The following is a 13815-nucleotide window of genomic DNA, read 5'->3' on the forward strand; positions in this document are numbered from 1 at the left end:
GAGTTTCAAAAGGATCTAAGGGATGTTTATCCATCCAATTCATTTAGTAAATATTTATTTGATACCTATTATAGTCCAGGTATTAAGCTAAAACTCTTTACAATCCCATGGGCTGTAGTCCACCAGGCTCCTCTCTCCATGGGATCCTCCAGGCAAGATCACTGGAGTGGGTTGCCATTTTCTTCTCCAGGGGATCTTCCAGACTTAGGGATTGAACCTGGGTCTCCTGAATTGTAGGCAGATTCTTTACAGTCTGAGTCACCAGGGAAGCCCCTATATTTTCAAACAGCTTACTAACTCATGTGAAAATGAGAAACTGATGAGATAGTATCTGTGGTCATATTTGAACAAAGAGCTTTTGGCCACTGAGAACATTTGTATATCAGAGAACTGTAGTTAAAACCATCAACTTTACACTCAGTCATATGGGGTTCAAACAGATCCTTAGTCTTACTCTCTGTGTGACCTAAGCAGGTCACTTAACCTCTCTGGTCTCCTAAGTTTCTTCACCTGAAGAATAAGAATTTAAGAACACAGACTTTGTAGGATTGTTTTGATGATAAAACATTTTCTGACACAAGGCAACTGCTCTGTAAATAATTTTGTTGGGTTTTTGTTGTTGTTGTTGCTACTGTTAGTAGAAACTTCAGAAGTAGTGGTGGGGACTTCCCTGGTGGTCCAGTGGTGAAGAATCTGCCTTGCAATACAGGGAAAGTGAGTTCGATCCCTGGCCAAGGACGAAGATCTCACATGCCTCAGAGCAACCAAGCCCACGCACCACAGCTACAAGCCCACTTGCCACAACTAGAGAGTCCATACACTGCAGCAAAAGATCCCACATGATGCAACAGAAGACCCTGCATACTGCAGCTGATCCTGATGCAGCCAAAAAAAGGAGCAGAGTTCTGAAGTACCTCCTACCAAGAGGAGAAGCACATGTATGTCAGTTAAATGGAACAGCAAGAAAGTGAAAAGAAGTTTGGAAGACTTTATATTGTTTGTTTGTTTGTTTTTTTAAAAAAGGTAATTCTCTATTCTCCTATTGGTTCCCTATTGGGACAATGGCCTGAGAAGAGATGGAAGATAACACAAGGTTGTGAAAATTAAAATTGTAATAATCTCCATCCAGTATAGACTGGGATTTTCAGTTGTTAGACTAGAAAGACAGTGGTGTCTAGAAACAATACTGAATTCAAGTACAAGCAACAAACACTTTACTGTAGGGGGAAAGCACATATCAACTCTATTTCTCCAGGTTTGATTCACATGTACTTGGCATCTCAACAATTTAGAAGAGTCTCTCTCTCTCTCTCTCTCTAACATACACACACACACACACACACAATACACTTATTCTCTACACCAAAGGGAACCAGTAAACTAAGGAGTCCTTTTGCAAAATGAGGGGATATTTTTTCCTTTTACAAATTAAAATCTATTCCAGGCTCATCATTTTCTTCTTCAGAATTGCCATTACTGTTGACCAGAGGTTAAAAATTTTAAACAAAATCACTTTTATCTGGTTGATGGAGCTCTGTAGACAGAAGTGTTAGTTCATATTCATTTGAACAACTAACAATTCAAATAAAAAATACACCATGCCAGTATATTTCGTCTACTCTATGTCAATACTCTGAAAAATGTAGAGATCAAAATGATTAGTTGAAATTCTTTTTTTAAAATTATACCACACTTTTATTAAAAATGGTTTTAAAGATTATCAATATTAAATGTTGGCAGGACACAGCAAATGGAATTGTCATACACTGCTAATAGAATACAAAAGGGTACAGCCCCTTTGCAATATGGAAACACACCCAGAAGTTTGGACTTGCCAGAGAGCACTTAAGCTATTAGTGGTGGTGTAGGTATATGTTGAAATTCTTAGGTGATTCTATCCATTTCTTTTTTCCATCTTTATTGAGATAGAATTGACAAATAATACTGTGTGAGTTTAAAGTATACAGGGTGTTGATTTGATACATTCATATATTGTGAACTGATTACCACCATAGCATTAGCTAACACCTCCGTCATATCACATAATTACCAGTTCTTTCTTATGGTGAGCACGTTTAAGATCTACTCCCTTAGCTACTTGCAAGTATATAATATAGTATTATTAACTATAATTATCATGTCCTACATTAGATCCTCAGAACTGATTGATCTTACAACTGGAAATTTGTACACTTTGACCAATCTCTCTCCATTTCCCCCACCCCTCAGCCCCTGTGAACTACCATTCAAGATACTTATTTCTATGAGTTTGGCTTCTTAGATTCCACATAATTGTGAGACCGTACAGTATTTGTCTTTCTCTGTCTGACTTATTTCACTCAGCACAATGCTCTCAAGGTCAATCTGCTGCTGCTGCTGCTGCTAAGTCGCTTCAGTCGTGTCCAACTCTGTGTGACCCCATAGATGGCAGCCCACTAGGCTCCGCTGACCCTGGGATTCTCCAGGCAAGAACACTGGAGTGGGTTGCCATTTCCTTCTCCAATGCATGAAAGTGAAAAGTGAAAGTGAAGTTGCTCAGTCATGTCCAACTCTTAGCGACCCCATGCAGCCTACCAGGCTCCTCTATACATAGGATTCTCCAGGCAAGAGTACTGGAGTAGGTTGCCATTGCCTTCTCCCAAGGTCAATCTATGTCATAGCAAATGGAAGGACATCCTTCTTTCTCATGGCTGAGTAATATTTCACTGTGCTATGTATGAATATATACCATGTGTGCATGCTAAGTTGCTTCAGTCATGTCCGATTCTGTGCAACCTCATGGACTGTAGCCCATCAGGCTCCTCTGCCCATGGGGTTCTCCAGGCAAGAGTACTGGAGTGGGTTGCCATGCCCTCCTCCAGGGGATCTTCCCAATCCATGGAATGAACCCAGAACTCTAGCAGCCCCTGCATTGGCTGGCAGGTTCTTCACCACTATTCCCCTGGGAGGCCCCATGAGAACATGCCACATCTTCTCTATCCACTGTTCCACTGACAGGCCCTTAGGTTGTTTCCATATCTCAGCTGTTGTGAATAATGCTGCAAGAAATATGGGAGTGCATGTGCCTCTTTGAGATACTGATTTCATTTCCTTCAGATATATATCCATAAGTGAAACTTCTCTATCTTATGGTAGTTCTATTTTCAGTTTTTTGAAGAACTTCCATTTTGTTTGCCATAGATGCACCAACAGTGCACAAGGGTTTGTTCACCTTCAAAATTGACATATTCCAAATGATACATGGCTATGCTCAAAGAACTAAATATCCAAGATACAAGGTCTCTTAGCTAAGATTTGAGTAACCAAGAAGCAAACAAACAAAAGCAAACCCCCCAGGTGTGTGAAGCTTCAAGAGATAAGAAAGGAGAACACTCACTTAGCATCATTACTTACAGATATTTTACCTAGATGTCCCCGCTGCTGCTGCTAAGTTGCTTCAGTCACGTCTGACTCTGTGCGACCCCATAGACGGCAGCACACCAGGCTCCCCTATCCCTGGGATTCTCCAGGCAAGAATACTGGAGTGGGTTGCCATTTCCTTCTCCAATGCATGAAAGTGAAAAGTGAAAGTGAAGTCACTCAGTCGTGTCTGATTCCTAGTGACCCCATGGACTGCAGCCCACCAGGCTCCTCCATCCATGGGATTTTCCAGTCAAGAGTACTGGAGTGGGTTACCATTGCCTTCTCTGAGATGTCCCTAATATCCAAATAAAGTTGAGTGCAGACTTGATTTCCGGCTGTGTTAAGTGAATCTAAGCAAATCATCACATATTGTCAAGCACTGCTTCTCAATTTTAGACCACCTACAACAGAATCACCTAGAATAGTTATTAAAAATGAAAGTTTATGGGCCCCACCCTGGAATAACTGAAGTAGAATGTCTGCAGAGTAGCCCCCATAAATCTGAATTTTTGACAAACTTCCTTTGATAATTCCCATGTACAAGAAATTTGAGAACAAACGTTTGGATTTCAATTCCATGTTCCAAAAGATAAAGAATTTCAAGGTAAAAATAGTTGTTGAGCATCTACCATGCACCTTATTTTGTGCTAAGTGATATTGACCCGATTTTTACCCTCAAGAAGCTTACACTAGTATGAGAGTGAAAACCCAGGATTCAGTCAAGCCAAGAAGTAATGTATTGGTGGCAACAGGAACGCAGCAAGAGAGAATGGGTAAGAAAGACACTTCAGAGGTAGATTTTACATGATTTCATAGTTTCTTGGGTACAGGAAGCTCAGAAAGGTCAAAGATGACTGACATATAGAGCTGGTGCACAAAAAAACAGTAGCCATCAGGGTGAGAGGTTAAATATTCCAGGAAGACACTATTTGGAATTTAACTAAGGGTATTCAAAAGAGGTCAGGGCTAGAGATGAAGATTTGGAAGATTTAATATAATAATAGAGATAATAAATAAAGTTGTGGTTACAAATGAGACCTCAAAAGGAGAAAGAAAACAAAGGTTGAAGGCCGAAATGTTAGTCAATGTTTACGTTTAAGGGGACGTGGAAAACTTCAGCTGAGAAGACTTCTATAATATGCAGATAGTGTTAAACATTTTCTTTGTGCCCCATTATGTCTTTAATCTCTACCATAGTTCCTGCCAAAATGTTTCACTTTTTCTTATTTACCTGCCTGTCTCCATTATTAGACTATGAGCTTTTTAATGGCTGAGTTAAGCACTATATTCATCTCTCAATCGCCAGCCCTAGTTTTGAAACTTAGTACATCATGGGTTCGCAAAGGGTAAAGGGTTAATGGATGGCGAGGTGGATGAGTGGATGGAAACATGAATGATGGATATACTATGAAGGAGACAGGGTGGAGGGTGAGAGAGAGAGAGAGATCAAACCAGAACAGTGCTATAAAGGTAAAGGAAAGAAAGAATTTAAAATTTTACAATATGTTGATAAAATAAAATAAACACAAAAAACCTACAATGTCTCTCTTCACCTCTAAAATGTTATAAATTTACATTATAGGGTTCAAAGCACAAGCTGGAATCAAGATTGCTGGGAGAAATATCAATAACCTCAGATATGCAGATGACACCACCCTTATGGAAGAAAGCAAAGAGGAACTAAAGAGCCTCTTGATGAGAATGAAAGAGGAGAGTGAACAGCTGGCTTAAAACTCAATATACAAAAAACTAAGATCATGGCATCCAGTCCCATCACTTCATGGCAAATAGATGGGGAAACTATGGAAACCGACAGACTTTTCCTTGGGGTCCAAAATCACTGCAGACGGTGACTGCAGTCACAAAATTAAAAGATACTTGCTCCCTTGAAGAAAAGCTATGACAAACCTAGACAGCATATTAAAAAGCAGAGACATTACTTTGCCAACAAAAGTCCATCTAATCAAAGCTATGGTTTTCCCAGTAGTCATGTATGGATGTGACAGTTGGACTATGAAGAAGGCTGAAGGCAAAAAAATTGATTCTTTTGAACTGTGGTGTTGAAAAAGACTTTTGAGAGTCCCTTGAGCCGCAAGGAGATCAAAGCAGTCAATCCTAAGGAAATCAGTCCTGAATATTCATTGGAAGGACTGATGCTGAAGCTGAAGCTCCAATACTTTGGCCATCTGATGCTAAGAGCTGACTCATTAGAAAAGACCCTGATGTTGGGAAACATTGAAGGCAGGAGGAGAAGGGGATGACAGAGGATGAGACGGTTGGATGGCATCACCAACTCAATGAACATGAGTTTGAGCAAGCTCCGGGAGATGGGGAAGGACAGGGAAGCCTGGCGTGCTGCAGTCCATGGGGTCACAAAGAGTTGGCCATGACTGAGCAACTGAACAACAACATAGGGTTCAAAAGTTAACTACCTTAAAAGTACCTCATGAGTTTCTTGTTTATGTATGATTCTTCCTGCTAATTCTAAATATATCCAGAATTTCAGAATCCAGACTCTTCTCACTTCTAATATTTTGTTTCAAGACACCATCAGCTCTCTCACCTGAGTTGTTGCAAATTTCCCCTACATGACTTCTCTGCTTTTACCCTTGGCTCTCTGTAGGCTCTTTCTCAAAACAGCATCCAGAATGGTCCCTTGCAAACAGAAGTCAGCTCTTGCCATTCCTCTACTCAAACCCTCCAATGATGTCCCATCTCACTTAATGTTAAGCCAGAGTCTTTAAAATGGAGCACAGTGCCCTACCTCATCTCCCCCTCTTCTCAAACCCCACCCCAAAGTACTGCGTCTCCATCCTCATCTCCATCACCTTTCCCCACTGCTGTCTCTTCCAGTCCCACTGACCTCCTTGTTATTTCTCCAACATTCCAAGCATGCTTCTGCTTCAGGAACTCTGCACTTGGAGTTTCCTCAGGCTGGAATTCTCTCTCCCCAGATATCCACCTGGTTCACTCCCTCATCTCCTTTGCTCAATTGGTGACTTCTCCTGAGGACTTCTCAGTGAAGTCTTCCCTTTCACCCCCATTTAAAATTGTCACCTACCCAGCATTCCCTCTTCTCCTCTCTGTTATTTTTCTCCATAGCACATTTCATTATTTAACATACCTTTTTCTTTTTAAAAAAACTTTTTATTTTATATTGGAGTACAGTTGATTAACAGTGTTGTATTAGTTTCAGGTGTACAGCAAAAGTGATTCAGTTATACAAATAGGTGTATCTATTTATTTAAATCATTTTCCCATCTAGGTTGTTACATAATATCGAGCAGAGTTTCCTGTGCTATACAGTAGGTCCTTCTTGGTTCTCCATTTTAAGTATAGCTGACATCCTTTATATTTGTCCATTTCAATCCCTACATCTGCAAATCCTATTCATCCTCCGAAACCCTCCAGAACTTTACTATAGGTCCTCCCGAACAATGGTGACCCCCACCGTTCTCTCCAGTTTCTGAAATCTCTCAGACTTGACTATGTACTATATCATTTTTTTTTACAGACACTCAGTTACGGACACATTGCTACACCAAGTGAGCAGGTTTTCACTTGTTTTTTCCCCTTTAGCAGAGCTGTTAGTCCCTTGAAAGCAAACACCATCAGAGGATTCTTTGTAGAGTCTCTCTTACCATTCAATACAGTCCTAAACAGATAACATGGTTTAGTGTCAATAAATATTTTAAGGAAAGAATAGATACTATGAATAGTGCTGATTACCAGTTACAGAATTATTACCACATGTCAGGCATAGTAACTGAGGGAACAATGCGGCATTATCACCATTTTACAGGTGAGAACTGAGTGGCTGGCTCCGAATCTTCAGTCTGTGGGAGATGAGCAAAGTACAGGACCTAAACCTGGTTCTGTTTAACTCCTCCGTCCACCTTCTAGTCCTCCTCTATCATTTCTCCAAAATTAGTAACTTCTGTTCATTAAGCACTACTATGAACCAAGTACAATGCCAGACACTACACATGTTTACTCACTCTCAAAACAGCACCATGGGGTAGATATTATCAACCTTGTCCCACAAATGAGAAAACTGTTAAGCACCTTGGCTAAGAACCTACCCTAAGTGACAGTATGACAGTGCTAACTAGTCCACTCAACTAAAATAATCTTATCCATTATGCAGGTGCTGCTTTGCCATTTGGACGTACAAGAGATGGAAAGAAGAATTGCACCCTGAATTCTCAGGGGTTTGTTGGAGCTTATTCAAGCTGGTTTTAGAAAAGGCAGAGGAACCAGAGATCAAATTGCCAACATCAGCTGGATCATGGAAAAAGCAAGAGAGTTCCAGAAAAACATCGATTTCTGCTTTCTTGACTATGCCAAAACCTTTGACTGTGTGGATCACAATAAACTGTGGAAAACTCTGAAAGAGATGGGAATACCAGACCACCTGACCTGCCTCTTGAGAAATCTGTATGCAGGTCAGGAAGCAACAGTTAGAACTGGACATGGACAACAGACTGGTTTCAAATAGGAAAAGGAGTGCGTCAAGGCTGTATATTGTCACCCTGCTTATTTAACTTACATGCAGAGTACATCATGAGAAACACTGGACTGGAAGAAACACAAGCTGGAATCAAGATTGCCAAGAGAAATATCATTAACCTCAGATATGCAGATGATACCACCCTTATGGCAGAAAGTGAAGAGGAAGTAAAAAGCCTCTTGATGAAAGTGAAAGAGGAGAGTGAAAAAGTTGGCTTAAAGCTCAACATTCAGAAAATGAAGATCATGGCATCCGGTCCCATCACTTCATGGGAAATAGATGGGGAAACAGTGGAAACAGTGTCAGACTTTATTTTTGGGGGTTCCAAAATCACTGCAGATGGTGACTGCAGCCATGAAATTAAAAGACGCTTACTCCTTGGAAGAAAAGTTTTGACCAACCTAGATAGCATATTCAAAAGCAGAGACATTACTTTGCCGACTAAGGTCCATCTAGTCAAGGCTATGGTTTTTCCTGTGGTCATGTATGGCTGTGAGAGTTGGACTGTGAAGAAGGCTGAGCGCTGAAGAACTGATGCTTTTGAAGTGTGGTGTTGGAGATGACTCTTGAGAGTCCCTTGGACTGCAAGGAGATCCAACCAGTCCATTCTGATGGAGATCAGCCCTGGGATTTCTTTAGAAGGAATGATGCTAAAGCTGAAACTCCAGGCCTTTGGCCACCTCATGCGAAGAGTTGACTCATTGGAAGAGACTCTGATGCTGGGAGGGATTGGGGGCAGGAGGAGAAGGGGATGACAGAGGATGAGATGGCTGGATGGCATCACTGACTCGATGGACATGAGTCTGAGTGAACTCCGGGAGTTGGTGATGGACAGGGAGCCCTGATGTGCCGCGATTCATGGGGTGGCAAAGAGTCGGACATGACTGAGCGACTGAACTGAACTGAACTGATGTAGCTCCTATCTGTAATTTCCAGTAATCCCAGAAACTGCCTCACTTTGAAGCCTATTCCTGTCTCTTAATCTTTTATTGACTCGTGGCATTTAACTTCTGCAACAGGAGAAAAATGAGTCAACAGGGTGATGACAATCTCAAAGGAGATTTTCATAATCCCATTTGTTCTGGCAAGGTTTAATTTTCCACTCAAAGAAGTGTGTTTCCTTCTCTCCTTTGTATGTTTGTGGTATTTTGTGTGTATGTGAGAGAGGGAGAGAGAAACAGAGAGAAGGACAGAGAGATGGAGGGTTGGCTCCTATTCAATGTCTTAATTTCCAAATCTGAAACTGGCTCAGTGGTAAAGAATCTGCCTGCCAGTGCAGGAAACTTGGATTCAATCCCAGGGTTGGGAAGACCCCCTGGAGGAGGAAATGGCGACCCACTCCAGTATTCTTGCCTGGAGAATCCCGTGGACAGAGGAACCTGGCGGGCTACAGTCCATGAGGTCACAAAGAATCAGACATGACTTCATCACTACACAACAACAACAGACCTTGCAAAGCCCTGACTTACCAGTACGGTGATAGTCAAGGAGCACCCCATGAGGTGTTGCTTCAGTAGGCTCTCTGAAGCCTATTTCTGACTGATTGAGAGATTGGGGGACAAAATTCAAATTCTGCACTTAAGAAATCAGAACCTTAGTCTTCAAAAGGGGATGCCTTTGAGAAGAGAAAAAAATTTAAAATAAAAGGAAGATTTGCTGAGCAAATAACAATGACTCCAAGAAAGAGAGAGAGAGAACCTAATCACATCTCTCAACCATGCCACTCAGTTGCCTGGCTGTTAATTCAGACCGATGAACTTTCCTCCATTGAGTGCTAGGAGTGCTGAGCCACTTTAGTTGTGTCTGACTCCTTGGGACCCTATGGACTGCAGCCCACCAGGCTCCTCAGTCCATGGGATTTTCCAGGGAAGAATACTGCAGTGGGTTGCCATGCCCTTCTCCAGGGAATCTTCCCAACCCAGGGATTGAACCAGCATCTCTTGTGTCTCCTGCTTTGGCAGGTGGGTTCTTTACCACTAGTACCACCAATGTATTAGTAAAACTAGGTCATTTCTCAAGTCCTGCCTGTGGCCATGTTGTGGTGTTTGGGGGGTTTGAGGATTGTGTGTGTGTGTGTGTGTGCGCGCACACACGTGTACACATTCTTGGAATAGCTTCAGCACAGCACTTTGATCATATCAAACCACCCCTTTGATAGTATCACAGAAAAGTAATACAGCTTATTGGTTTACACAAAGGTCTTAGGGCCCCTCCCTTCTGTTCTTTCAGCCTTGTTTTTCTGCACACCACTACTCCCTCCGCCTGCCAGGGTGAGAGGATGGGACTGAAACAGGAGGATTTCTGAAGCCTCTTTATCCTCAGCTCAAGTGGAAGCAGTTATAAAAGACCTCTTGAATTAGAAAAAAATAGTTTTTGCTTTAGTGTTCAAATTATAAGTACATGGGGGCAGCCTGCTTTTCCGATCTGATTCTTTAGAATCAGTTACATGACTCTTGAGAATCCGTTAGTTAAAATTGTAACTAGAAATACAAATACAATAAAATAGAGAGAAGGAAAGGAGAGGAATGATGGAAGGCAGGAGATTATAAAAAGGGAGAGAGGGAGTGGCAATGGAGAACAAGCTCTTTCTGTTACAAGGCAGGTTGTACTTTTTCTGTTGTTCACTCCTGCCATCTCGTGGTTACTATGCAGTAATGCTTGCATCAAATGTGTGAAATCACAAAATAGAACTTCTGAAATAAAAACGTGATAAGTTATTCACCCAACCTCTGTGACACGTTCCATCCCTTTCTCTGGTCTAGACATGACTGTGAATGGTCTGTATCTGTTAACGTCCACTACATTTCACTACAGAGCCAAGGCTCCAAAGATGAAATAAATTCTAAGAAATTTCATGATTTCCACTTACCCAGTGTCTCACTTTGAGCAAGTTCCCAGAAAACTTACATTCTGGAATTCTAGGATGTCAACAAGTTCCTTTTTCTAAATACTGAATGAACCAATAAAACACCATTCCTTACAAGATAATATTAAGCTCAAGAGAAAATACACTAATAGAACAGAACTGTAGTTTCTAGTCATGGATTCAATAATCAAAAATAACCCCTGCCTTTTTCATGCTTGAAAGAATACCTCAATCATACATGGTATCATCTTTACTTTTAATTTTTTTCAAGTTTTCTTTTTAATAATCTTGCTTCAAAACTTTGTTCTGGAGGTCAAGCCTTTTCCATTGCAGGAGAGGCTCCTCTGTCCTCTACCTTTCGAGGCTCTTGGCTGAGACACTCCCTTCCCACCCAAACCTGTAATAAAAGACAGATTAATAAAATAAGAACATGCTGCACTGTGCTAAGTCATGTCCAGCTCTTTGCAGCCCCATGAACTGCAGCCCCATTCCTCTGTCCATGGGGTTGTCCAAGCAAGAATACTGGAGTGGGTTGCCATTTCCTTCTCCAGAGGATCTTCCCAACTCAGGGATCAAATTCAGGTCTCCTGCATTGCAGGCAGATTCTTTACCATCTGAGCCACTGGGGAAGACCTCAGGAAAACAGCAATTCCCCAAAATGGATCAAGCTAACACCTTAAATACCACCTCTGAAAGTTAAAAGTTGAAAGTTAAGTCGCTCAGTCATGTCCAACTCTTTGCGACCCCGTGGACTGTAGCCCAGCAGGCTCCTCCATCCATGGAAGTCTCCAGGCAAGAATACTGGAGTGGGTTGCCATTTCCTTCTTCAGAGGTTCTTCCTGACTAGCTAAAGACAAAAGAAGACTTTAGGGTAGAGTGTCGTTATGGGAGATTACTAGGAAAAGCACAACAAACAAGGACAAATTTGTTATGCAGATTTAAGTTGTAGCCTTCTCCACTGATAAGAGTTTCTGGAGATTTAGATCATCTTCTCTTCCTGGTGAAATTCCCTAGTGGTTTAGACGGTAAAGCCTCTGCCTACAATACGGGAGACCCAGGTTCAATCCCTGGGTCAGGAAGATCTCCTGGAGGAAATGGCAACCCACTCCAGTATTCTTCCATGGAAAATTCTAAGACGGAGAAGGTTGGTAGGCTACAGTCCATGGGGTTGCAAAGAGTCGGACACAACTAAGCGCCTTTACGTTTTTTCCTTTTTCTCTTCCTGGTAGAAAGAGGGAAGTGAAAGTGAAAGTGTTAGTCACTCAGTCCAGTCTGACTCTGTAACCCCATGGACTGTAGCCTTCCAGGCTCCTCTGCCCATGGGATTCTCCAGGCAAGAATAGTGGAGTGGGTTGCCATACCCTTCTCCAGGGGATCTTTGTGACCCAGAAACTGAACCTGGGTGTCCTGCATTGCAGGCAGATTCTTTACCATCTGAGCCACTAGGGAAGCCCCAGAAAGAGGGAGATATTCGTAAAACGGACATTTCCTGTAGAAATGTAAATGTCTCCTACAAAAGGATAACTTCTACTCAGGTTGCTGAGCTTCACTTGTGTCTGCTGTTTCTTAAAAATAACCAACTCAAAGTAATCCATATGCTACAGAGATCTATTTAGGGATATGGTGTATTTTGCTCCCTTCCACCACATTAGTGGTCATCAGGCCATTGTAGGAGGTTCTGTTGCAAAGTCAGATGTGCAGACTCAGCTGCTTTGTTGGAGGCTTGAGTAGCTCTGTGAAGATAGTGAGCACACTGCAGAAATGGCTGAAGGGCCTTGAGATAGTCTTACAAGAGTTGAATACCTGTGGTGAGGAGCCCGATCTTTGCAAACAAGGTAGTAGAAACACTGTTTCCACCTTTTTAAGGGGAAAAAACACAAGGAAAGCTAGACTGAGAACTAATGAGTGGCAAGCATGACTGACACCCTCTCTGAAAGAGAGTTTTGAAAAGGCATAAACCATTCCCAGGTTTAGACATATGGATGACAAGCACAGAGATGGAAAGTGACAGGCTGAACCAGAGAAGCTCAAGGCACATTTTTACGAAGAGAATTTGGGGAGGGGTTCAGGGATGTTTGACTTAGATGTTGTCAACCAAGAAACCCAGAAGGCTGCAAATAAGAGTTTATTTGGAGTCTTAGGAATTGCAATTCGGGAGACAGAGGTTCCCATAAAACCCAGAGTGTTCAGGGAAGGGAAAGAGGCAGAGGTTTATAAAGGCAAAGGCCACAAGGTTGTTAAAGCTTCTGGCAGGAATTATGACTGATTCTGGCTCAAGAAAGAAAGTGCTTGTCATTAAGGGATAGGCTGTCACAAGTTATTTAGGGTTAAGGACTTCTCTGGTGGCTCAGATAGTAAAGAATCTGCCTGCAATGTGGGAAACCCAGGTTCTATCCCTGGGTCAGGAAGATCCCCTGGAATGGCTACCCACTCCAGTATTCTTGCCTGGAGAATTCCATGACAGGGGAGCCTGGCGGGCTACCATCCATGGGCTTGCAAAAAAGTTGGAAATGACTGAGCAACTAACATACACACACAACAAGGGGACCAATAAGTACTTTGAGTTCTGAAAAATTGGATACATAGTCTGGATGGCTGGATTAAGACCAGAGGTGGTCAAAATTCAGATTCTAACCAGCCGAGGTGTGCCAAAGTCCCATTTCATCAGTAGCTTCGCAAGTCCATTTTAGAGAACTTTCTTAGAAACACTGACTAATGGAAGCCTGTCTGAGATATTAGGTTGTTGGCATCAAAACTGGAAGAAGTAAAGGTGCATACATTAGAAAACAGAGCAGGCAGTTTATTAATATTTCACAGGCACCTATATAAGGCTTCACAGCTCACAGAAAGCTTTGCATGCACTTCCTCATTCAACCTCAAAGTCTCCTAGGCAGATGACAAACTATGTTTTTATTTTATCGATGAGGGGAAATTGCCTTAGCAAAGTTAAGTGTCTTGCCCAAGGTCACATGACTGGCCAGAACACGTCTTCAAACATAAAGGGGAAAAAAAATAAAGAAAGAAAAATTTTAGATAC

This window comes from Capricornis sumatraensis, chromosome 11 (assembly GCF_032405125.1).
Source record: "Capricornis sumatraensis isolate serow.1 chromosome 11, serow.2, whole genome shotgun sequence".
Taxonomy (NCBI): domain Eukaryota; kingdom Metazoa; phylum Chordata; class Mammalia; order Artiodactyla; family Bovidae; genus Capricornis; species Capricornis sumatraensis.